This window comes from Pollicipes pollicipes, unplaced genomic scaffold (genome assembly GCF_011947565.3).
Source record: "Pollicipes pollicipes isolate AB1234 unplaced genomic scaffold, Ppol_2.1 Scaffold_3447;HRSCAF=4054_pilon_pilon_pilon, whole genome shotgun sequence".
In the NCBI taxonomy this organism is placed as follows: domain Eukaryota; kingdom Metazoa; phylum Arthropoda; class Thecostraca; order Pollicipedomorpha; family Pollicipedidae; genus Pollicipes; species Pollicipes pollicipes.
The window spans coordinates 887,737-915,427 of NW_023596297.1; the positions used below are offsets into that span (position 1 = coordinate 887,737).

Sequence of the window (27,691 nt, forward strand, 5' to 3'; positions counted from 1 at the left end):
TAGGAAAGTCAAGATTTGACAGGTCAGTTCACACACAGACCAATCTATGCGTAAATTTTCTGTCACTTGTTTTCTTGTTTTTTTTTTTTAGATCTCAGTTTGTCAAATTGACCACCCCACTCGAGCGTATAGTATTCAACTGGGCCACCCGAGCGCGTTAAGTTGGACGTGCCTACCTCAGCAGCAACTTCGTAATCGCCTGCGGAGCCCCATCAAAGCATGACATCGTGCGTGTGAGCTATTGTCGACACTGCGGGGACGTAGGTCAGTCACTTCCCTACGATAGTCATCACCCTCGGTGCTGCTCACAGACAATGTTCCATTTTAAGTCGGAGTTATCGCGTTCAGAAGTCATCCGACGCTTCCAGAAGTAATCAGAAGACGTAATTTAATGAAGCACTCAGTTTTAGACAGCACTAAGTACTTTGCAGCACAGACACGAACCTTAGCATCAAATCTGGATCAGATATGGCAGGAAATAATGAGTCTTTTGAACACACGAATCAAATGGAATGTTACAACGAACGTTGGAATTCAACTCCTCATGGGTGTGTTCTTCATTTTACTTGCCATCACCTCAAGAACAGCATGGAATTGTTCAACAATGCATAATCTTGTAGTTAATTACGAGCTAAACTGGACGCCGTGAGTCAGAGGCGTAGGAACTGCGGAGAAAGTTGCAAAGTGTCCTGGCCTCACAGCTTTCCTGAAAGATAAGCGTCAATGATGTTATAAAATCATGACTGGAAGGAGTCGGCTTCACAAAAGGGCTTTAGCTTTCCACAGTTTACATTCCTTCGTTCCTAGTGATCAGTGCGTGACTGGTGTGGTGCTTTCAACCTTGAGCGGGTCGTTCTGGCTCTACCGTTACGCTTTCGAGAGGCTCATATATTCCCAGACCACCGACGGGAGATTATGCAGTTCTGAGCAAAAAGCAGCATTTTTGAATAACAAGAGAAAAGGTTTTGCCTATGATTTGTTCATTCAGACAGAATGCTTACATGACCTCTCCGTACGAAAGACAATACCACTTGCACGACTCGCATCAGAGGGATGAAAACTCGTCTCTGCGAAAATACTCCACAACATCGATGGCGAAGCTGACCCACATTGCTTGCAATCCAGCGTCGCGACGACGAGGTCCAGCAACGCTTGGCCCCGGAGAGAGCGGATAATCGCGCTCGCGAAAGTGGGGTCGATGTGGACAGCCGTTCGCTGGCGCTCGAGCGTAAACGATTGATCCGTGGGTGTCGGCGTTTTTAAGGATCTATTAAATCTCGGCAGCCAGAGAAGATTAACACGGACTCTGGACGGCCCGTCAGAATGGCACATCCTGCCGCGAGCGGGGGGTGGGGGGGTGGGGGGGGGGATCTGCCACCCGGGGCTATTTTTGCTTGCAAGTAACGCTAGAGAAGCGACGTTTTCGGAGAAAAGTGCCTGAGTGATGATCTCTTGAACACGTCGCCACGGCTGCCATACGTTCAGGTAGGTCAAATAAGGTCGCCGATGACAAAGATGGAGGGTGGAAACTGCAACCGAAAACTTTTCGATGTCAACAAGATTAACACGTTTACACAGGCAAGCGGTTAACGATGCGTTTGGCTCCACAAGAAACATGACCAGTGCTGTAAAATGTGGCCGTAGTTGACACAACTTGCAGATCCAACGAGACTTAGTTGAACCCAGTCCGTGGGCGATAAAATGGATAAAATCGAGCCCATTGACAAGTGATGATTTCCTGACAACGCTCGTCTGATACGGAGTGGCGTTTTCCGAACGGCTACGCACACATCAGTCACAGACTTATGGAGTGCTCCCGCCATTGGTCTGTTCCAATCACTCCGTGTTCTCTCTCAAACGGCGGCGTAGGCTTCGGCGAAAAGTCAATCCCGCGGTAGAGAGCGTCCGGGGCTGGGCTCAATGAGAGCTTCGTTCAGTGACAAATCCTGTTTGAAGAAAAGCATTGAAAGCACGCACCGTCCTGCGAGAGAGCGTGCTTCTTTCGGCGGTAGCTGTGCCTGTGGAGGTTTAGAGGTTGCCTCTAGGGGTCGGTCGTCGGCGCTGCCGGCGGGCGATCGCAGTGAGCGAAAATTTATGACAGCCAGGCTGTACCTGGACAAGTTACCGGTTGCTTTGTTTGCTGGCTGAGTACAGGCAGCTTCGCTTGCTGGAAGCTTTCAGTTTTCATGCTATTTAAAAACAGTTGAATTGGGCACACTCCGTCTCCCTCCGTCCAGAGCAGGTGTCAATGAAGGGGGGGGGGGTTGGGTGGGGGTGCCAGAAGAGCAAGCCAAGGAGAGGGGAGGCGGGCATTGAGGAGATTTTGCCTTCCTCTGCTCCCTTTGCTCCCGGCAACTACCGTAGCGCCAGAGTCACGAAATGTTCAGACAATAATGTCTGGGTGATAATCTCTAAGTGTTGGATTGCGGCGGCTATAGGCCAAGTTATTCAGGATCACACGAAGGCAATAAACAAGCAGGCAAACAATCAAAGTTTCCCTCAGAGGCATGCATGATTTATCCAAAGACATACGACTTTTGGACAACGTTCGTGTGAAATCACCCGGTGCGTGGAGGATATTTCTTGACTCGGGGGGCTAGTCCTTTGGCTCTCCCCCGTGGCTTTCGATGGAAATTATCAGATCAGACAATCAGATCCAAAGCCGTTAATCAGAAGCAACAATGTCCAAAATAAAAAACATCACCACGATTACGCTTAAAACTGGTAGCCACCATTTACTGAAGCAGCGGATGAAGCATGAACAATGTTGCATAAATGCTGCACGCAAACGCACATACCTGCATCCGGCAGGCAGTGCATGTAAACATCCTACAAACCATGACGGCTGCGCAAACGCAAACTTTTCCGGTCACGCGAGATCAAAATGAATCCTGGTAAATGTCAAATGAAACATGATATAAATAAGGCCGATCGTTAACACTGGTTTTCTGATAATGGCCATTGTAATGAAGAGTAAAATTGCTTTCCGATGATCACACCCCTGTCTGAAGTCCGCAGACGTATGGAATGTTTCCGAATTGACCTCGGCTCCGTGCCCAAAGCTCGTCTTCGATTCAGCGACGCGAGGCACGTACGTAATTACTTGACGTTGCGAGGCCAGATACCGAACTGAGTAAGGAGCTCGTCCAATGCCAGGCCCTTTTCAATGCAAGACCACCATCGGGAGTAGCCATTACTCCGCTAATACACATCCTCGCTCGATGTCAACTCCGCGCCGCCCGCGAGCGTTCCTTAGTCCGGTTCGCAGTCCCGATGATCATGCATTTTTGATTTGCCAGGCTGTTAATAAAACAAGTACTGGCCGACTTGATTGGTTTTGTGTTTACGTGTCGTTCTCTTGTTAGCAGATGCACCAAAGCTAGATTGCCAGCAATGTTTGTTGTTGATTTCGCCGAGACATCAATCCACCGGCGCGCTCGGAGCCTGGAATCCATGGCACGGGTACAAGTTGCGCTCATCTTAACTGCAATTTGAGCCTCGTCCAATCCGCTGTTAGGCAAACGCCTTTCAGATTCGGAAAACCAATTGACCTTAGTTCACGGCAGTATGCTACTCTGTTCGGGTGCGTGACTATGTGGACCAAAACAGCCTTGTAAGAAGTGTCGGTTCGTCCATCCTTTGACGTCAATGCCAGAATTCAAGCGTCAATGTGACGACACAGACCATACTTCGTCGTTCTAGCCGACAGTGGATACCATGGCAAGGCCTGAACAAGCTTACTGCCAGCCGAGTTTGAAGCAGTGTGATTTCTGAATAAGCCTGCGAAGGTGACTTCATTGGACATCTTTGCCTGCGAAACCTCACAATAGACGGACATTCCAGTGGATTGATAATGCACATTTGTATGGGTTTCGCAGCCTGTCTGGCCCCGTTTGCTTCCGTGTTGGTATCATTTAGATGATGCATCTCTCACGTCCACGCACGTCACGTCCCGTGTATGCCATTGCTCGTCATACGCTGTGACGTCTTACTAGAAAACATGGAAATAACGGTAGCCTAGTCAAAATTGTTGAAGGAATTCTGGATCACACCTGGTGCACTCCGCTGGACCTTAATATATCCATCTAGTTGCGTTATCTGACGCGCAATATGGTAAGCTGACACGACAACATGTTAAGACGACATCATAACAGCATGACATTAACATCACATTGATACGCATCGTTAGTGATTTAATATTTCAAGCAGCATAGCTTATTGGCACACCGAGGCAGACACAACAAGAATCCACTACATTATCCATACTGGCCGCGGCCCTTTGTCATATCCAAATGACTTGCGAGTCAACACGTAGTGGCGTGCGCCACGACACTTAATCAGAACCCGCCCATCCCTCCCCTTCCCCTCCTGCGGGAATGAAATCCCGCTCCGCACCAACAGAAATAGCCAGCGAGCGTGCTCGCCGACCAAGCCAGAGCGTTCCAGCTGTATCCACGCTGGCACAGAGACCGTTCTAAGAGCCTGCGTCTGCCTGATGGGTCCTTACGTGCCACGGACACTGAACACCACGGCTCTCGCTGGCAGTGGCTACTCCACCACGGACACCCTGATCCCTGCGGCTCTCGCTGATACTGACCACTCCACCACGGACCCCGGCGGCCCTCGCTGACGCTGGCCACTCCACCACGGACACCCTGACCCCGGCGGCTCTCGCTGACGCTGGCCACTCCACCACGGACACCCCGACCCCGGCGGCTCTCGCTGACGCTGGCCACTCCACCACGGACACCCCGACCCCGGCGGCTCTCGCTGACGCTGGCCACTCCACCACGGACACCCTGACCCCGGCGGCTCTCGCTGACGCTGGCCACTCCACCACGGACACCCCGACCCCGGAGGCTCTCGCTGACGCTGGCCACTCCACCACAGACACCCTGACCCCGGCGGCCCTCGCTGACGCTGGCCACTCCACCACGGACACCCTGACCCCGCGGCTCTCGCTGACACCCCGTCGGCCCTCGCTGACAGTGGCCTCTCCACTACGGACACTCTGACCCCGCGACTCTCACTGACACCTCCGCGGCTCTCGCTGACACCCCCGCGGCTCTCGCTGACGCCCCGCGGCTCTCGCTGACACCCCCGCAGCTCTCGCTGACGCCCCGCGGCTCTCGCTGACACCCCCGCAGCTCTAGCTGACACCCCCCGCGGCTCTCGCTGACACCCCGCGGCTCTCGCTGACACTGACCACTCCGCGACGATTTCCGCCGGTCGGGGCACACCCAGCCTCGGACAGCCGGCCAGTGCTACTCTCCGCGTCGGGATCGGAGATCTGCCGACGGGGATCGACGGGATCTGGGATCGGACGGACTGGCCGGCCGGCGACCAGGGGCCGGCGCCCGGGGGGATTTATCCGACCACGGGAATCCATTCGCTGATGGCTAAGGGCCGGTCTATCAGCCCCTCCCCACAGAGCTGCGACGGCACAATGAAGAGAAATGCCTTATTAAGAGCAATCTGGACTCGTTACCGCTAATGCCAGCTTACTGGACAAAGGTCAGCCCAAACACGACCCATTTTCTCCTGCGTGGAAAAGTCCGGCGGCGAGGAATGTCGCGACGGTGCAGAAGTCGGCAGCCGGGAGTCGGCCGCGAGAGTGCAATATCTGTTGCGGAAGCCTTAGAGTCGGCGCAGCGGTCTGAGAATAGAGGCGGACGACAGGGAGCAGCTGCAGTGCCTGCTGTGACTGCCTTGAACCATGCCGCAACTGAACCAGACAGAGCCGCCGCCGACCTTTAACAAAAGTCACTACTGTTCATATTGTGGTGGGTTCAACAGTTGCCACGAGAAATACGACGGCGTTCAGCAGTTGCCATGAGAAATACGACGGCGTTGATGTGCACCGTAAGTTGCACAGAATTGGGTGAGCTATAGAGCGGAATTGAAAGAGGGGTGTACCGATAGAATGCTACCAAAAACACAAAAACGGCATAGCTGTAGGGTTATAAAAATACACACATCAGCATGTAACTTTACGAACACCGCGCCTCTTCGCGCCAGTCCTGCGGTGGTGTCACGCAGCCGGCCGACGGGGGCAAACTGACCCGACCGTCCCGCGCCGACACGGGCGGCCCGAGCTCAGCCACTCCACGGCGCAATCTCGCCCTGGGGATCGGGGAAATGGCATCACGGGGCCGGCGCGGGCCGATCACCCTCCACCGCCCGCCGCAATTAGCACATCATGGCCGAGCCGTTGCCCGTGATGGTCTCGCGCCCCGCGCTGCAGGGAATGGCACGCCTCGCTCGCGTGAGAGGCACGCCGCGCTGGGGAGGCGCGCCTCACGCTTGCGACGGCGCTGTGGAACTGTCTTCGAAGAAGCTCCACGAATTTTGCTTCTTGAGGTCATCGGATACCTGGCTTGCAGTTGAGAAATGAGTTAACCCGAATCAAAATCAAAGCAGTGTTCCGTGTGTGTTTATTTTTCTCGAGGGCTTGTATTTTGATTTAAATTATGTACGGTAAGGCAGTATCGTAATCATTCCTTCTGCTACAGGCAAACCTACATCTGCCTCGAACTGTGCATTCTGTTACGAGCACAAGGACATCCTTATCACCAATCATACACATCACCGAAAGATATTCGGTAAGAAACCTCCATGAATGGATCCACTGACGGTCCCTTGCTCGGTGTCCGAGGCAGCTACCAATTTTTGAAATGAACACCCTATATCAAAATCAGGCACAGCGAGCTATGGAAAGTTGTCTGATGTAGACAATTGGTTAATAAAAGAAACAAAATAAAACAAAAATGTTTGCACTGGTTAGAAACCTCTACAATCAATTTCCGTCTCTCCGTAGGAGTAAATAGAATCTTCAAGGTCATCGGATGAAATAAAATCAAACTACGAATGAAGATACTGCGCTAATGGCTGCGAATCTGCGAAAACGAACGCCGTAGCGCGGGCCGGACATGAATGATACTACAAAGGTCGCTGTTTGCCTTTCAGATGGCAGACTTCCCTTAAAGCGCCTTGCAACGGGCCTGATTCCGTTCGACTACGCATGCGGCGCCGGCGCGACGAGGAGGGTGGCGACCGGCAGTTACTCATCGAACGTCACGTCGGGCTACGAGTACAGGTGCTGTCCGAGAGATGCAGGCACGAGTACATCAGGTGGCCGTTACCAGGGCCACACGTTGTGTTGGCTTGGTGCTGATGCATAGATCTGCATTGAATGTGGAATCATCTGACGTTCCAGAGTTGGTATCGCCACCGCGTCCCGTCTCCTTGCGACGTGAAGAAGGAGGTGTGGGAAACTCGTGGTGGGAGTGAGAAGTCATGTGTGTCACTTGTAGCCGTGCTGAGCACAACGCCGGTGACGCCCGCTGGGGTGCCTGGTTTGAGGACTGGCCACCCTTATGCCGGGCCCCCATGGGAAGCGTCAGCGTTGTCCCTTGAAGTCCCTGCGGTGTTCCCCCCCCCTTTCCTAGGGATTCGTACGCGTGTGTTTGACAATGCGACGGCATACACTTAATGGAGACTGCTTGGTGGAGCATTCGTCATTCATGTTGTTGCAGAACCTTCATCTTAAAATGGTGATGAAGCTGTTTGAGGAGCACGTCGTGCTTGGACTGAGGAGGATCGAGACGCAAGTGCTTCCGCTTTCGCTGATCTAGACGGACAGCGGAGAGATAGCTCAAAAGACACTCCAGGGCACATGCACCGAAATATGTGCACGTGACCCGCTCCGGCCTCAACGGCCACCCCGGAACACGTGCGTCAGACTGTGTGTTTGACATACTGCGGTATTTGCGGCTACCTTGGAAGACATGAGCTGAGCTGTGTGTGGAGTCCGCTGAGGTCAAAGCGTCCACCTCTGGACGCGGGGCCTGGGTTCTTTGTTCATGGGTTCATGATGAGATCCCCGCCGGGTGCCCATCTCAAACTGTGTTGAGCCCGCCGAGGCACAGGCAGCGTCCACCTTGGGACGCACGAGCTGCTCTGTATGGGGCATGCTGAGGCCAGAGTAACTGCCAAGGGACGCATGGTCCGGGTTCCGTGCGGCCGCTGCTGAGGTCGCAGCGGGACGTGCTGCCGTTCTGTGCATGTGAAGCCTGCTAAGGAAACAGAGCGCAGCCCGGAACATGGGAACTAAAGCATCACAAATTGTCCGGCCGAATCAGCTGGGTCCTCCAGACTGCCGGCTTGACCTCCAAGCTGGCCTGGCTCGAGGGCCTTTGGTACGTGCACATGGACCGCACAGAAATCGGCAACGACAAGAGCGAGACGGTGAACCTTGCATGTTGCATTACCAGCATTGCTACCGATCCCGCTTGCTTCTGACGATTCGTTTATGTCAAGCATCACGAATCCATACCAAGCTCATTTTTGGATTAAGATAACGTATTTGTCAACATAACTAAAACAAAAATGGTTAGCCCCAGTGAACTTGTTCCGTCCGGAATATCATGCACCGCGCGGAGTCTGGCGCGGAGCATGCTGAGTGGGGGCACCAGTGACGTCACTCAAACGTCGAGCGAATGGACGCTAAAATCACGGCACGGCCCTGGCTCTCCTATGCGGCCTTCGTGTAACCTGCTTGATACCAGTGTATAGGCCAAGACCCTAATATATAACATATAAGGCCTTATATATAGTATATATATATATATATATATATATATATAATATAATATTATATAATAACACAATATGCATGATATAAGGCATTATATATAGTGTATACGCCAAGGCCCTGTACACCACGTACGGTCATGCGGCGATCTGACCACTAAGGCCAGTGGCCCTGTGACGTTATCGGTATGTATTGGGTGAATCTGCCGTCTACCGTAATGCTCTCTGTAACGAGCACACCATACCGCTATTTCTAGATGAAAAACGGTAACGCTATAAAACAAACACGATGCGATAGAGCAGATATTCTTGGAAAACCTTGGCATTTTTCCGGAAGACGAAAGACAAACACACACGCGCACACACACACACACACACACACGTATATATATATATATATATATATATATATATATGTATATGCATGTATATACATACATATATATATATATATATATATATATATATACACACACATATATATATATATATATATATATATATATATATATATATATATATATTTATATAATTAAAAAGGCAATTTTCCCGAACCCAGTTCCTCGTCCAACCTTGATTTCCCACAGGCCGTCGCTCATCCCCGTCTTCCTCCGTGGCTTCATTAATAGTCCAATTTATGATGCATAACGACCGAAACGAAAGAAGTCACAAGGGCACTTATGCAGTGATTGTGTCTGGAAGAAACCACGTCAGGTCGGCCGGGCAGTGGATGCCAGGGTGTGTCAGCAGTCAGCCACGCCATGCTTGGGACTCAAAAGGTAAGTCGCGCGTCGTGGGTACATTTCCCGGCCTCTACCAGTCATTTCCGTGCACATGGGCATGGAAGGGATATAACTCCGTGCTGATTTGATGGCATGTCACACTACGTTTGTCACTGACTTTCGTTACATGCTGTATTGCTTGCCTGTTGTTGCGCTCTCATCAGGCTGTCGGGCTTATCTGGTTTGGGGGATTTAGTTCATACTTGGATTTACCGAGATTTGCACCCATTTTCCTCTGCGTGTCACAGGCGTACCCATCTCAAAGCCGAGCCGTGAATGGAGGAATTAAACTATCGAGGGCAACAGGTGGCGAGCGTGGGTGCGGGATCTGCGGGGCTCTCTTGCCTCAGAAGACACCATTAGATGATAATTCCCAAGGGTTGCTTCGTGGCACGAAGTCTTCGTAACTGAATTAAGCGAGATCGTCCAGGCGTGACTGAAGCTGTTTTTGTCTTTCAAGAAATAGAGTGCTCCAGCGACGGAATTGCATCAGAAGAATGCGTCCTGAGAAGAATGCTGAGAGAAACGTCTGGAGGCATGATATAGTGTAGCAGTTGGTAGGTGCAGTAGGTTCGTGTCACTACGGGAAATTAAGCCTTCCTTGTGCTGGAACGCAAAGCAAGGAATACATACATATACTTGCATAGCTGAGCAGTGCGTGCATTCCCTTTGTACCAATAGCCCTGCACCTAAAACCAGTCCTGCAAAACATCTGAACAATCTCTGAAGAAAATGTGTCTGTTTTGCACACAAGCCCGCCAATCTGCACTGGCCTTAAGTCGACGCTGCGACCTACCGGTGAACGAAACGTTGAGCAGGTACTTCTTGTAGAAGGCGCCGCCATCGTAGCGCCGCATCTCCGGGCAGACGGTGCGCCAGCGGCCGCACACGTCACGCTGCAGCCTCTGCAGGGCCTCGGCGAACGTGTACACGGCGTCGATGACGAACTGCACCTTGGACTCCTGCACGAAGCCGGCGTCCGGCAGCAGCCGCAGCGACGGGTCGCAGCTGGCGCCGGCCGCCGGCGACAGCTGACAGTCGAACAGCGTCTCCCAGTACTCGCGGAACCAGGGGTTGCGCAGGTTCGTGGCGGGGGTCAGCGACGCCATGTAGCGGTCGAAGGCCGGGATGTGCTTGGAGGTGAGCTCGACGGTGATGGCGCCCTGCGCCACGTCCTCCACGCCCTCCACCAGGTGGTCTTGCTTGCCCCAGCCGTCGCTGGCGATCCAGTAGAACAGCTCCGTCAGCTGGAGACGCTTGGCGGCCGCCAACACGCCCCTGCGACAGAATAGAACTCGGCTTCAGCGGGAGTGCAAAACCAGAAAACGCGCCAAAATAGGTTGGGATGCGTTTGGGCGCGGAGGGCAAAAAAAAGATGAGGGGACAGGAGGGGTGAGGGGACGGGAAGGGTGAGGGGACAGGAAGGGTCAGGGGACAGGAAGGGTTAGGGACAGGATGGGTTAGGGGACAGGAAGGGTTAGGGATAGGAAGGAATAGGTGACGGGAAGGGTGAGGGGGCAGGAAGGGTGAGGGGACAGGAAGGAAGCCCATGCGATATGCTTGGTCATGAGCATTTAAGTGTGGCAGGAGTCCAACTTTTCACGCCGCTCCGCGAGGATATTGAAGTACTCAATTTTACTGACGACCTTTGACTAGGAAATGAACTAGAGCTTATGAACATGCCCAAATAGGAAGAACCAATAACCAGACAGGATCGGCAATCCATCCTGCTTGTGTAGATCTCCAATAACAAATGAAAGACCCTTTGGATTGGTTGGAAGGCAGAAAAGGAAAACAGGACACCTGCTAATGCTTGATAATTTGTGGTCTATGTAGCGCAACCCGACATTTTAGGACGCTGCAACGCGGAACATTTGTACCGTACAAATTGCTCAGGTTATCGTTGAAACAAGGGAAGCTGTGACGCGAAGCATTCCAGACAGCGAAAAAAAGATTTATTACTTATTGCATCGGAGTACGACTTTCCTGGTACTTTTTACTGAATGCATAGAAACTGTACAGCTATAAACATTTGCAAAAATAGCATTGTTAGACCGCACAGTCTTAGTCAGTCACTTGGCGTGTATTCTTGTCGCGTTCCGCTATACCTGGAAACGGGATCCTGATGTATCCTGATATATCCTGATATCCTGAATCCTGATATAATGTAGTTGTAACGACTTTACCGATGCACACATGAAACTCTAGGAGAAACAAGTGTTTCCTTTTCCCCAGTGGAAATAACAAGGTCCCGTTATCGCCGTACTACGCACTGTTACACGTGGCTTGTCTCTGATCTGTTATGCGAAGTTGCGGTCTTGTGACGCACAATAGTTTCTACGGCGGAATTAGGACACGTCGAGTTTCTGCTTGCAATATCGGATAAAAACAACGTCCAGACACTGGTTGGGTACTCTATTCGTGTGAATGGCCTGAAAAGAGGTCTTTCGAACCGGTATTGCCGCACTAGCACCCATCGCAATAGCGCGTAGGTCCATGCTTTTACGGCAACCGCATTTCATTCAAAACCCGACGGTGACCTGTGACAAAAGCTTATGGGATTTACTTGCGATCTTTATACATTTTTAAGAGGAACAGGAGGTCGTCAGCACGCACTTTTATCCACTGTCTGCGGCTCCATGAGCCATATTGGCGCTCAGGGGTATGGGCGCAACCGGGGTTCGAACCCAGGCCCCTTCCTCGGAAGCAAAAGCGCTGACCACTCGGCCATTACCACCCATCTGTAGACAGTACGTACATATGCACACACACACACACACACACACACACACACACACACACACACACACACACACACACACACACACACACACACACACACACACACACGCGCGCGCGAGCGCGCGCGCACGCACGCAAGAGCGCGCGCACAGTCTCGGTGGAGGACTCCCAGGTGCATGTAGTTTGCTCCACCATTATCCCCTTCTTTTCATCCCATAGCATGGAAAAGGCCGTTGCTAGCCGGAAGGGCTCTAGTCCAGACCAAACCCAAACCAAAAATCCCTGCTTCCAACTCGCGCTCTGGTATTGCTGCTCATTAACTGGACAACAGGGCCGGCGTTGCTACAAAGCGTTGGCCCAACGTCCGGCTCCTAACTCCTCTGAACTTTGGAGCCTCTCGCCCTGCGCGCCCGCTGGCTCCGAAAAGTCGCATGCGTTTAACAGCGAACTAGGCCCCTCCGAAGTCAATGCGTTCCACCGCTGGGAAGCTCATGCAACCGGTCAGAACGGAAGCATTCCGGCAGCCTTTTCACGTGTACAAATTCCAACCGTCAATTATCTGATTTAGCAAAGGTAGGGAGCAAAGTAAAAATATTGAAGATGAATGTCTTGCTTCTGCCCATCAAGTGTACAATCTTGAGATACCTAAGATTATCATCACATCCTAAAACAGCATATCCAGTCGCACACCCAATAACTAGCGTACGTTACATCCACTTAACAGTCCGAAAACCGGTGAGAGTGACTGGTTCAAAATTCCCCGCATGACGCTGCCACGAACGCCTTTGCCCTGCCTTTTTTAAATCGACCAGCTAAATTCAGATCGTCCAGGGTAGCTCCAAGTGGTCTTGAAATGAAAATGTTTGACACAAACGGTTCCTCAAGAAGTTTATCGTCCTCATGTTCAGTCCACGACGGAGATGTCAATAAATCACAACAGGTAGTCCCTTTACCAAACAGGTACCTGGGACCGCACACACACACACAACAGGTACCTGGGACCGCTCTGGTGACTTGGCATTTTATCCGCGCAACATTTGAACTCTGACATTTGGTGTATGATGTAGGCTATATATGTATATATATATATATATATATATATATATATATATGTATATGATGTATTGTGTATGCATGTATTATGTATGATGACAATTTTGTTACTCATAAGCGGTCTGCGCGAGAGATCGACAAATCTCAGATGTGCTGTCTGTCGAGAAATGCGAGAAATCCGAGAACTTAGCTCCAAATACCTCTACTTGTCACATTCTGTCTCTGCTTTTTGGAACATATACGCAATTAGCACCGATGCCATGGATGCCAATAGACCAATAGCTGCCATTTGAGCAAAGATGCGCTGATCCTGATAGTACAATTAACATGCATTCCTCAAGAACAAATGATGTTAACTTTCTTATACACACACACACACACACACACACACACACACACACACACACACACACACACACACACACACACACACACACACACACACACACACACACACACACACACACACACACACACACACACACACACACACACACACACACACACACACACACACACACACACACACACACACACACACACACACACACACACACACACACACACACACACCACACACACACACACACACACACACATATATATATATATATATATATATATATATATATATATATAAACCTATAATACCAAGTGTAACTATTGGCCATCGCCAAAATTAATACATCATTATGTTTAGGATAAATACCGCCCTATAATGACGCTAGCACCTTCAGTCGGCTCAGTTACAAGCTCCGCTTAACTGAATGCACTAACTGTGGACGTTAAAAATGCTCAAACATGAGGAACGGCTAGCCGGGCTGCGCGTCTTCCACCGGTGTACGCACCCTTCAAACGATCACGAGGACGGCAAATAAAGCCCTGGGACGGCTTGCAAGCCATCCTTCACCTATACATGAACAGCCATTGCTGACCTCTGTAATGACCACTCTAAGCATTTTTGTGTGATCCATGCACGCGTGATGCCGATTCCTTGTCTGATTTGCATGCTCGTGTGCCTATATTCCCCTCTCTTATCAGGAAGCGTCGTAACGTGCTTTTTATGCCCTCTTGCAGTAACACATCGCATATTGGGTCGCTGGAATAGTGGAACGACCACCCTGGTTACTTTTTCAACGGTGGAAATTTAAAAACAAGTTGTGAGAGAACGGACTAGGGGAAAAAGCGACAGTGGGATATAGACGTGTTGTGAACATTAAGTAGTTACACCGTCCCCGACCGGTGAATCTTGGGGATTGCCTCTGGTTAAATCCGCGGTACCAATATTGCTATGGCATCCGTCTCTTACATGAAACGCCAACGCGACAGAACTTTTCAGACGGACCAGTTTATAACTGCTCCACTGCGTATCGAATTGTGACATTATTAAACCCAAGTTCTGGTTTCCCACACGATGCGATTTGATTCATCATCTGCCAAACAAATAGATGGAAACACAATAAAGAAAGAAAATGGAAACTACAAAGCATTCATGCCAGATATTGGACGCCACCAAATGCGGGAAGTGCGAAAAACGTGAACAGTTCTAGACCAAACCTCGTCGCGGAAGAATGAGCGCTGTTCCTCTTTTCTGTCTGCCTCTCTCTTTCTCTCCCTTCCTTCCTCCCTTCCTCCCTCCCCTATCTCTCTTCCCACTCTTTCTCGCCTTCTCGCCCACTTTTTTACTTTGCCCAGCGCACTTACAACTCCAAGCCTTTTCCCTGTCCGGCAAAGACCTCATTGATAACTATGGGCTTGCAGTTGCATTTGCAGTCCAACTATTTATTAACACGCACTCGGGTGGGGGTCAAAATGACCCCGAAGGTTTTCCGGAATGGTTTCCGAAAGGCTCGGCGTAAGCCGTACCAAATTTTGCATAGTTGTACACAATTGAATAGCGGATTGTGTGGCATAAAAAATTTAGATATACTTTATGAGGCTGATGACCCATAGCAGGTCAACGTTAGACCATGGTTTCAGCGAAGTCAATTTCTGAGGAATCGTTCAATCTGATGCAATGACGGAGTGTTAGACGAAGCCATGCACATCTGAGATGCTTTCTTAGACAACACAACAGTAGAATGAGCAAATTACATTAACCCGAGGTCGGGTCTAGAGGACAGACTAAGTTAAAAAACAACCTGTTTTATTACTCTAGGGCTTGCTGTATGGGATAATTTCTGGTGCTCATTTCAAATTCGTTGATAGCAGGAACCACATTATACATCGTCTATGGACTTCTTAGAGGTCAGAATAAGTCATTGATCTAAAATGACCCAGGTCAACATCTTGTTTTTAGGAACATACTGCCTAGCATACTCTTTGTCGCATATTTTAATGCAAAACTCGGAGGAATCTTGTATCCTTTTGGTCACCATGACCTTCAAAGGTCAATCGAGGTCACTGGCCTTAAATGAGCATGTTGCCTTTTGCTTAGAAACGGTTATCTGGGTTATCGGGGCACTTTGGAGACCAATCTGGAATTTGACATTGTTGAACCTTTTTTGGCAAGAAGTTCATAACCTAGGAATCTGAAACTTTGACCTACGTGAGTTCACGTACAGGTCAACACACCCCACAAATTTGGTGTCTTTAGCTTTCTTAGTTCCTGAGATCTCAGGGGAGGGGGTCAAATTGCCCCCCCCCCCTTCACCCGAGCGAAGGGTAACTAGCTGGCCACCCGAGTGCGTGTTAAACTCTCCCCACGACTTTATCAATTTGACTCACCTTTTAAACGGCAAAAAAGAAAAAAGACCGCGCTGGCGTGTGCGGAAAAGTGGTGCCATTGGGGAGAGTGGTGGGGCCGCTGAGGGGATCTGTGGGACCGGGCTGGCGTCTGCGGAAGAGTGGCGCCAGTGGGAACGATGGTAGGACCGCTGAGGTGATCTGTGGGATCGGGCTGGCGTCTGCTGAGGAGTGGCGACAGTGGGGAGAGTGGTGGGACTGCTGAGGTGATCTGTGGGCTCGGCTGGCGTCTGCTGAGGAGTGGCACCGATGGGATGAGTGGTGGACCGCTAAGGTGGTCTAGTCAACATTGCACGTGCACTGTATGTGTATATGATTACATGATCGGCGTTACGCATACAACTCACATGTGCTTTTGTTCGTCTTTTTTGTCACATATTTTCCTTGGTTAAGGGCCGCGTGATACGCAACCTCTGCTCCTTTTACCCTATGCCGGTGCTACCTCCCAAGATGATGCGCTTTTTTGATTACATCACTTGATTCCATCGAGGAGGTCGGGGTGCCGCTTACATAACGAAACACACAAAACAGAAATGTGGTGCTCAATTCGTCTTACTGGTTAAAGTGGGATACTCCGTAAGCTAATTGCGTTGATCTGTTTTTGTCATGGACAAACCAGAAACTTAACACAAAAAAACGTTGGGCTATGCTTCCCATGCAATACCCAAACCTAATCTTATCATTTTTGAAACATTTATGGTGCAGCCGCATTGAACTAATCAATGAAATTTCGCTCATGGCCTTGGATTAAAAGGATATTCAAGGGAAATTTTAACTGTATTTCCAATTCAACCTTCACTGACGCCTTCGTAACGCCTACTGCCAAAAAACCAGGCTTTAATGACTATTTCAGAAAACAGCCAGAATTGACAACCTTCGAAAGATAAATCTACCAAAAGGCCCACATGCTATCCTCTGGTGTCCGATGCGTGAGGTTCGAGACAACGCGGTCGAAAATAACTCTTAAACTGTGCGCGTGCTCTATCCTGGTTAACTACAGGCGGCGATCGTGCCGAGCGTTCAGAGCCAGGCAGCTCATTATCTGGCGGCAGGGAGTTCGACTTCTGAAGTAAGTGCTCATTATTTGTCTCGCCAGTCAGGGGCGGCCGAGTCGTGGGAAGACCGCCACGACAGCAAGTCACCGGCGACAGAGGCGTTTGGATTTCGATCCTCTGATTCGGTACAGTGTACATTTGGGCGAACTTCGATATTCTCAATTAAATGCTTTTGAGGCCGAAACGCGAATAAAACCCCGAATTCAAGCACCAGATGCATTCTGTTCGACCATCAGTCGTGCTCACAACTGTTTCTAGGCTTTACTGATGGCGGTGTATAACTGTTAAGGCATGAGAACTGCAGTCTCTTTCCTTTCCCCGATTCAACCAATGACTGCATTGTACTGTTTCATTCTGGTATGGTCTAGGAAATCTTTAGCCATGTTTCTATTTGACTAGTGCATAGAGTGCCTATAGGTTTTAAGACAATTAATCCGATGATGGTGATATTGCCAAGTTTCGTTCTCTATTATGATGGATGCAAAATCATCCAGCCTACAGATAACTTGACCTGTCAGTGAATTTGAGTCATAAGCAACATATCAAATTTTGCTTTAGCTGGTATGCTTTACCTCAGCATTATCTAGAATTTAGAGCCCGAGCTTCTCAGGGGCCTTCTGATCTGGCGGCATTACCAAACTCGCTCCTGACCCAGCTCAGGGACCGTCGTGCTATGCCGGCCGCTGGCGAGCGCCGCTCATCACCAGCCCGCCATGTTCACGCTCCCAAGTTGCCCAGCACACCGTGCATGCCGTGGCGATGTTTTAATAGAACTTAACGCCGAGATGACGTTCGTGTCTGACAGACATTTGTTACATAGCGCATGCGGCTGCACCGCGCCACTGACCTCTGACCTATCCCCTCGCGAAGCTGCTGAGCATCCCGAGTGCCGGCGAACACGCTTCATGATACGCTGTCGGCTTGTTTCATGTTTGACGTGCCGGTCACTGAGACCGGCGGCATCGCTCGACACAAACGTGACGTACTGACAGGCGGCACGCACAGCGTTTTGCAGCACTGACGTCAATTGCGTCGGAGCACGCCGTTCTGCGGTACTGACGGCCGTTGTATCGGGGCACAGCGTTCTGCAGCACTGACGTCAACAGCATCGGAGCGCAATGTTCTGCAGCACTGACGTCAACAGCATCGGAGCGCAACGTTCTGCAGCACTGATGTACATTGCGTCGGAGCACAACGTTCTGCCGCACTGTGGTCAATTGTGTCGGAGCACAACGATCTCATGCACTAACGTCAATTGCGTCGGAGAAAAAGTTAGCGATGATCAGCCGGAAAAAGAAGAGATAATTCTAAGTCATTCGTACGCACAAGCTTGACGTTGAAAATGACTTCAGAGATAAAGTCAGGGAGTCGTGTAAATACATTACAACGAAAAAAGACGCCAAGCAGACGCGGTAAGAAGCAGCATGCTGAACGAAAGTAGTGTACAATTCACATTACACACGTGAAATAATTGTCAGCGTTGTCGTCCTATCTGGAATCTAAGGAGCAGACTAGATGCAACAAATTATGCACGGTAACGCACATACCAGATAGATCGCTTACGCATTGCAGCGTTTTAAAAAAAAATTGGCTGAATGTTTTGCAGGGATGACTTCAGTACTATAGTCCTTGCCAAACACAGGCGATTACGAATATTCTGACTCTACTTTTCCACTGGAGCAATTCCGGTATAGCAGAACATTTGGCCAAAACACCTTGGCATGCGATACAATCTCTTGACCTGACAATTCTGTACCAACCGGACCCTCCCATGACCCGTGACCAGTTGTCCGTCTCTGGCCAGTCAGTCGAAGACGGTTACGGGGCCTTGTTAGGGTTTGAAGTTAAGTTTTTTATGTTCCTCCAAAATCCAGAGCGTGTTTGGGTCCACGACACATGTAGCACACCCCTGAGTTATGCCCCGTCTGCAGCTGAGCTTTGCCGCGCGTTTAGCTGAATTATGCCCGTGTATAGCCTCGTCGATCGCCTGCATGATACCGCCTGGTACGCTTTCAGCACTGAGTCACTACTGGTTCTCAGTTTCGCCTTCGAAACAATGGAACCGCATCAGGGCTGTGACAGCCATTCTAGCAACTGCTTTTGCTGCTCACGCGGGCCGAACCGGAACACAAAACTCTCTTCTGGCTAAAGGTCAGGCACGTGCGAACCTGGGCAGCACCGAAACAAATGGCGATGGAAAACCCAGGTGTTACAAATAAGTTTTGAGGCGCGTAATATAAGTTTTGAGGCTTGAGTATAGCGCGCCCGTGCCGTTACACGAGGTGACCAAGCACGCTCAGCGCCCGCATAGGTTTAATGCCTGAAGCACACCGCTCCGGGATCACAATGAGCTCCGTCATCGCCAGCTCAACATTGCGCTCCTGACTGCTGGTCACCTTCTGGGTGATCGCATACGTCTTCCCGCCGAAGTGGCTCTATATCACCGACCGTTGCTGATAGGTTGCGACACGATAGATATTATGTAGTTGACAAGAACACCATGGCGTGAATCACACCACGACTACGCTTTGGTGCCAGAAAACGTTGGATAAGACATGTGATGCATAGCGCGTTTCCCATCATGCGCCACATGGCCCTGGAGGCCCGGGTGGTCCGGGTGGCCGTGGTGGTGCGTCCAGGTGGCCGCTCCACCCCTCGCTCGGGTGGCGGGTCAAATTGGTTTCCTGAGATCTCAGAACCAAGAGAGTTAGAAACGCCAAATTCACAGAGTGTATGGACCTGCACGTTAGCTCATTTATGTAAAAAATTGAGGTTCCTGGGCTATGACCTTTGGGTCAAATAAATTCAAACAAGGTCAAACTCCAGATTGGTGTTCAAAGTGCTTTCAGACCATCACATGCAACCACCGTGAACCCATGTACTTGCTCCAAGCCAAAGGCCACTGATGTTCATTTAAGGTGAGTGACCTTGTTTAACCTTTCGAAGGTCATGGTGACCAAATTCATACCTCCTGGAAGCAAACGATGACCTAGGCCATTAAAGGTCAGTTGGCTCTCCTCACCTTTCGGAAGTCGATGGAAGATGCATAATGCAGTTTCTGTTATTAACAGATTAAAATGGGCACCAGAAACTGCCCCATACAGCAAGCTCCAGAGCATTAAAACATGTTGGTTTTGACCTTCGTCTGGCCTTCATTCTTAACCCTAGATCAATGGAATTTGTTGATTAAATTTTTGTGTTGCCTGAGAAATCTCTCTATGTATCTCAGAGATGTATGGCTTCGTCTAACACTTCGTTGTTGCATCAGATTGAACGATTCCCTACACATGGTCTTTGCCGAATCCATGGCCTGACTTTGACCTGCCGTAGTTCAGCGACCCTACGATGTACATCGGATTTTTGTCGCCAAACGATCTGATGCTCAATTGTCTACGCTATGCAAAATTTGGTGCGGTCACTTTCTGTCGTTCGACCCGTCGCTCACCCCGGAAAACCCTTAAGGGGGTCAAACTGACCCCCGCCCGAGCGCATGTAAAACGCCATTTTGTACCACTGGTCTCGGCGCATATCATTCGTAAGTTACATGATCGGTATTTTGCGCCAAAATTTCCGAAATGCTTGTGATTCGCAAGAGCAAATTTGTGCGTTATAATCCTAATCCTTCGGCCAAGACGTGGGAATCTGACAAGCACTAAAACTGGAATGCATGTTCGAAAGCCAGACAAGCCACGGACAAGCAAGCTTTCAATCCTGGAAACGTCTGATCGAAAGATCCCCACTTCCCGCGTTTGAAAGCTACACTTTTCCAGCACGCTTACACGACCTGCAAGTGCTCACATCAAGGCCTCCACAGACAGGAGAGCACCGACCGACCGGCGCCCCTCGCCGGCGGCCATGAAGACGTTGCCGGGTGCGTGCCGGCCGCCCCGCTCACGGGCAGGAGCAGGTGGTGCCCGGCCGGCGCGGCGGCGACCGCGCGGAACACCTGGCTGGGCGGCTGGCCGCGCACCCGGCAGCATCTGCAGTTGTCCAAACAGCGCCGGCCGGTCGATCAGTTCGACCGGCCGGACCCACCGGCACGTGCTGAGGGCGAGGCTGCCGTGCTCGGCCCGACAGTGGTGATGGGGACTCGAAAATCTGCGCCGGCCCCACGTCAGACTGACGGTGCGGCGGTAGTGTGGGGCGAATCTCTTCCAGCGGGAAGCCAACCGCAGGGCTTAGCGCCAGGGAAAGACGCTTAAATCTGGCTATTTTTGGTTGCGGCGGCGATGATCATCCTTGCAAGAAGCACGCAAATGTCACAGTCTAGTAATTTTGATGGCTTGTGCGAATTGGAAAGGGAGTAGATGCTAATAAGTGGAGCTTGTAAAGGATTTCCCCTCATGAAACGCTTCTCTACGTCGATAGATGTGTGTTGCAAACCCAACTCAAACAATATGAGTAAAACTCTCTTGACCGCTTTGACAGGAACACGCGAGTCTTTTTGCATGACATGAAGCAGTAAATCGTGTGTCTCAATTCCACCAACAACATTCTGGCATTCCGACCAGCATGTGGTCGCATAAAACCGCATGTGCTGATAAAAAATAGATGCCTTGTTACCAGCCATTATGCAAATGTTTAAGCAAAGGTGTGCGGTTTACCATGAACTGAATTGGTGTGGTGCTAAGCATGCATTCAAAAGCTAAACGCAAACAGGATAAGTACGCTAAGTCGCAAGGCCAGAATATTTAGTCATACAATCAATGGAAGTCAAGCCTTGCGCAAAAATTCGTATGGGATGGTATGCAGCATTCCGCCACGCTTTTGACAAGTATTAACCGATCTATTTCTTCATTCTCTTGCTTTTTCTCCGAAGGATAAGGCTATTACTTCTGCCTTATCTAAGTACTTAAAAGATTTTACAACAGAGTGCGGCCTAATATGAAGTGCAGGCCAACTGCAATACTCTGCATTCAGGGCCGGATGCCGGACAGCTGAGCTGAATTCTAAAGTATCTCCCGTCCGACTCCGTTCAACAAAAAGCTCACCGCGGCTCTCGCCCTCCGCATGCTAACTTCGGATGTAAAAAACATGTAGCTTAAGACTGGTCTAAGCGCAAACAGCGTGCTGCACTGGGTGTTTGTGCACTCCAAAATGCAAAGTGAGAAGGTGAAATCAGTGTGCATTACTTCACAAGTTTTGCATGTGAACGTTGCTTGTTCTGACAGACATGACATGGAGAAAACAACACACAACCACAGAAAAACACCAACACAAAACAGAGAAAACACAATTAAAATGGTTTCTGAGGTTCTGGCTTTAATCTGTATGCTTTGGCAAAACGGTTCGAGTGCTGCAGCGTTGCTGATAGCAAAATGTCATAATTCTTAACAATAATTAAGCAGCACTAATTATCAAGGCCAATTTCAAAGCTTAAGCCACACATATTTACGCTTGCACTTTTTGGTTGATAATGTAATGCAATGGTAAGCGGTTGATGTAAACAATGTAATGAGTTTCTTGATTGGTTTAGAAGTCTATCAAAATCAACCAGCAGCATTTACATTGTCCATTTGCAACAAGTTTTAGACGTCCTCCACGCCAGTATCACGGCCCAAACGCAATCCTGAGGCATCGATCATGTCGCCAACTGAAGTGACTTTCACTCCCCCTCCTATTACAGATACTTCATGTGTACTTCTGTTGCAAGGTCTTGCAGAAATTCTCAGAATATGTGGTTATGACATGCGGCGAATGATTGTGTACCCAATCAGGAATTTCCTTCTAATCTGAAAACATCGTTATCGCGCTACGCAAGCGCCGTTCATTCGGAGTGGCAAGGCATCTGTTTTTGCCAGGTGCCAGCACGCGGGTCATGTCAGCGTCCACGGGAAATCAAAGGCGATGAAAGCGTCCAGGCATACGTCGATGACAAGCAAACGAGCATACCATTGATCCCGATCACTATCGCAGAGGAATTTCTTAGCTGACATGTTCTAGAACTCGTTTCTGTACAGGGCAAAAAGCTCGGAAGCATTTGAATGATGCCAAACGGTAGAGTTCTCAACCCTTCTGCGTCGGCACGCAATTCAGAAAAAGCTGGTCATAAAATTGCACCTATCTAGACGACCCAGACTTTGAAAATTGTACAGAACACACTGAGCGCTGTCGAACAGATTTCGAGGAGCAAGTGAATTCCTGTAACTCAGCTTGCTGCAAAACATGTTAGCTTGGAAAACAACATCTATCAAATATCAAAAGATAAAGTTTAGACAGCGCGCACCGACGATATTAACACACATGGAGGCCATTTTCAAGTGTGAATGTCTCCACAGCCTCGAATGGGCAGCAGTGAATACGTATATAGCGGTATCCTTAATTGTAGCTAACAAAGTTTCGCCGATTCTTTTTGGGCAAAAATCTTTGTCAGGTTGCCTGAAGCACAAATGTCCTGGTTCAGAGTCACAAGATGATGTCCATCTTTAACCAGCCTTCTTTTAATATCGCTGGGGGCATGATGTCCGACCAATTTTTACGGGACAGCTCTTGGTAAGTGCTGGTGCATTCTCCAGCAAGCTACCTAGATATGTACCACTCTGCCTGTACCTAATTTTACTCGAGACGTGCGAGTTTAGTACTACCTTGGAGGCCCATGTAACCGCAAAGGAAGACCCAAGTAAAAACATGGTCTGCACAGCTGCTGTGCCTGAAACTAGCCACACAAAAAACAACGGGCGTGCTCTTGATCAGGTCGGCAGAGAACCTTTTACAGTTAATTTATCTTTTCATTTGGTACCTCACGTTGTTGACACAAGTCCGCGGTGACCGGGTGGGGAGCGGGCTGAGCTAGTCTTGACATTATCTCCGTCTGTCGTGCCTCAGGACCCACGGGACTGCACCCGGCTATTAACGGGCTTACATCTCGCTAATGGTACCACCATGTGGTCATCAGCAGTAAGAATAAAACTCAGCCATAAAATAAGGCCGGAAACGCAACATTTTCACTGAAAAAATCGCATGAAGAACACGGGTAAAAGCAGGCCGAGATCTCGCCCCGGGTTACAGCGACACGAGACTACTGCGTTGTGATGAGGGAGAGCAAACACAATCGCAACGGGAAGTGAGCGGGTCGGTGCATGCGGCCGGTGGTGCTCTGCTCTGCATGCGGCCGGTGGTGCTCTGCTCTGCATGCGGCAGGTGGTGCTCTCGCGAGCGCGAACCATCGATTCGTCCGCCTATTGCGTGCAATGTGGTTGATATCCGATCCCGGCGGCCAGAGCAGATAACTGCGTAGAGCCAACCGCGAGGGCGGTGTGGGCGAGAGCGTCGGAAAACCAGTAATCATTATAAGCCTTAACCAAAAACCACTGGCCAAGCTATTACGTGCGCCAGCAAAAGAGTGAGGGGCTGACAGTTAACGTCACCAAATTCTCCTTCGAATGCATACCGCTATGGCTGTGTGCCAAGGCAATAGGCCATGAAAACTGCAGAGACCTGAAGTGAAGTCAAGTTAAAAAGACACAAACACAACCCAAGTAACTGTGAGTTTCTAACTGCTTCTGTCACAGTCATTGTGAACGCAAAACGAGAACAATTCCGAAAGCATCGACATCTTTGATTAAAGTTGACAGACCAGGTCGAAAACTAGTCGATTCTCAAGCAATGTTAGTTGCGAATATGTGCACAAGCGCCAAGCACCATTGACCCTATTTCTCTTATGCTCCCAAAATATAGCTATTCCAATGCATTGAGAAGATTCGCTTGCATTTTTTGAGGCTGCGGACTCCATTCGCTTATGTCATGGTTTCACCAGCGTGTTGACAGTGCTTGGGTCTGTGACATCGTTCACCGTACACCACAAAGGGCTCATTGGCGGACGGGTCATTTTCGAGCTCTGCGACTTCATAGTCTACAGGACCACATTGAAACATCAGTAAACTTGATTACCAACGAAATATCAAGGAGCGGGCAAGGAGATAACTGCCCGAATCCAAACACAAGAAAGGCCACGGGGAAAAATGTAGGCTTCAACATACCGTCAGCGGATGCCTCGCTCTAATGAATCAAATCCGGTTATCAAAGCAACGAAAGTGACGATGGATAGCCTTACGTTTGACCTTATGTAGCTGATTGATTACATAAGTTTGTACACGTCAGACCTCTGTTCCTGGGTCAACCCAAGGCCATATAACAAAAGGCTGGGCGGTAGGATGATACCATAATATACTAGGTTTCAAATTGGTACCGGCACAGCGAGTTTATACGCAATTCGGTTTATTGGTGATTGTTGCAATACTGCCATTCAAATAAAAAATTGGTTAACACATAATATCTGGCTAAGCAATGTAATCTGTTATAGGAAATATTTAGATTAGCATTCTTGACAGCCTAAACCTTTGACTAGATCTAGCAATGTTACAATTATGGTGTTCCGGCGACATAACAAAGCTGCACTGATTCTGCTGACAGCATGCAGGGTAGCACAGGCATTTTACGCCGTTCGTTGCTCGGCAATCCCGGTGAACATTTTCGTAAGAATAACTACAATGATACTAGCCTGACGTTTATGTAATCATCTTCCCTGAGTTGAGTCCTAAAAGAGCCTACAAACAAACAAAGCTCAAAATTTTAGACCTTGCACCACTGGTACATTCAAATTTGTTATGGGAGGTCCATGTGTGTCCGTCCAGGTGTGTCTATTCATAAACATTGTAATAATAATGTGTATATGCAACTTCATGCCAATAACAAAATTTTAGACCGCATAAGCTGGACCATAGGATGGACTTTCAGCACCAAGTCATGTACTGGTTGTCTTCAGGTTATCATCTACCATGTTTTAATGTTTTAAGTACAATCCTAGGCATGCAGTCAATCATTCATAATTTGAACACATTATTATGAGCGCTGCACCAGTGGTCGGTGGTCAGGGATGCCAGATGAGTTGAGGCCCTCAATTCACACTCAACTGAACTCACTCCTCTCAGCCCCAGCGAACTGAGCACTGGGAAATGACGTAACCCACCACTCAAAAGACACCAACAAATCGGTTTGTTTCTTCCGAGGCTAGTCTCACTTTGTTCTCAAAGTCAGGTTGCAGGCCAAATATTTTGAGGGAATGGAGCCCCTGGCTGAAAAGGAAAATGCGCCCCTGCCAAATGGTAGTCATTGTTGGAGATGTCTTTATAGTTGCTAGTGTCAAGTGTGACCCAGCGCATACATGATGGAGATGCTCTGATGTTTCTAGTACTGGTACAATGGCAGAAATATGTCTAAGGCATGCCATTTGGGGCACAGGCAAAGGCTGCCACAGATTTTTCTTCACACAGGCCACTCCTCATGCTGTTTAAGACGACAAGCTGCAACTATTTGTGCTGCATGATACAGGGTTGAATTACTCTGTCCCTAAATCCTGTTAGGCTCTGTGGAGCCAGTTGGCATTGTTTGCCTACTAAAACTGGATTTTCCCTCTCATTTTTTTACCTTGAAAGATGACACCCTGCTCTGCACACTCAAGTCTGAAGTCGGTCTCGGCCTACCAGCAGATATTGAAGAAATCAAATCAAAGTCTCGTGTTCGACACTTAGCGTTTCGCCTTTAGATGTGCAACTTACCGTGTTTGACACATCGAACCAATTTTGTGAGGCCTCCCATTGCCAGCGTCATCTACATCACAGGTGACATGCACATTTGCAACATAGTCTGGTCCAATTTTCATTATTTCTCGGCTTTTGAAGGTCAGGGAAATGGGAGGAGGATGGGGGGGGGGGGGCGGGGGCGGGGGGGGGAGTGAGAAGATTACTGCTTGGGGCTGGTCTGCAATCTCTCTGAAAATGTTACACTGTCCGTATGGACATTGGACATAAATCATCAAAATCAACCTGCTTTATTACTGTAGAGCTTGTTGTATGTGGTAGTTTCCGGTGCTCATTTCGAATATACTGATGACAGGAACCGCATTATACAACTTCCATAAGGGTCAGAATAGGTCACTGACCTGGAATGACCCGGGTCAAAATTTTGTTTTTAAGAGCATACTGCCTAGCGTAAATAAGGTGTCCAACCGGTCACCCGGGCGCGTGCTAACATTGAATGTAACCATTGCCGCCTTCTCAGTGATTGCACACGGAAGTATTTCCTTTCCATTGAGCTAGCTGCTCGTTAATACGTATCACCGGTTTGAAGTAATCCTCATCTGGACCGCAGTTAGAAACGTTCCGTGACAGTAAGAATGATAATCGTCTCTAACGCTCGTAAAAGTCGTCCTTATTGGATGCAAAACATGGTATGGGGACACGGGCTGGTGTTAGCATATTTGACCAACCACAGATGTCTTAATCACAGGTATGGCTAGGAGACATACTAGCAAACGTCCTGAGACTTATTTTTTGGGAGAGAACGGCTTAGAAGCATTCGAAAAAAACAATCATTAAAACCACGTATTGCGATGTCCTTCAACACATAAATGCCCTGGGGCAATCCCATGGTGACGTCACCATGGGATTGCTAGGTCTAGTCCCGACTAGGTTCCGACCCCCCCCCCCCCCCTCCCTGGGTCAACCGTCACTCGGAATTATGCTCAGTCGTAGATTCAGTAACCTTGCTCAATTGTTAGCCACGTCGAGTTTGTATGTAAGTCCGTCCGTGCTGAGTGTCCTGCTATCACGTCCGCTCTGGAAACTCTGGGCTTGTCTGCTCACGCCAAGCCGTCGTCGGCAATGCGGTGCGATCGATAGCGTTAATCTCTTTCCTTAGCTTATTTATCGACGAGAGTGGCGG

At 49.4% G+C, this 27,691-nt stretch overlaps 1 pseudogene; it reads right to left on the reverse strand.

The window, feature by feature from the left end:
* Positions 1-27,691, reverse strand: part of LOC119091453 (metabotropic glutamate receptor-like) — a 101,294-nt pseudogene that overhangs the window by 13,824 nt on the left and 59,779 nt on the right.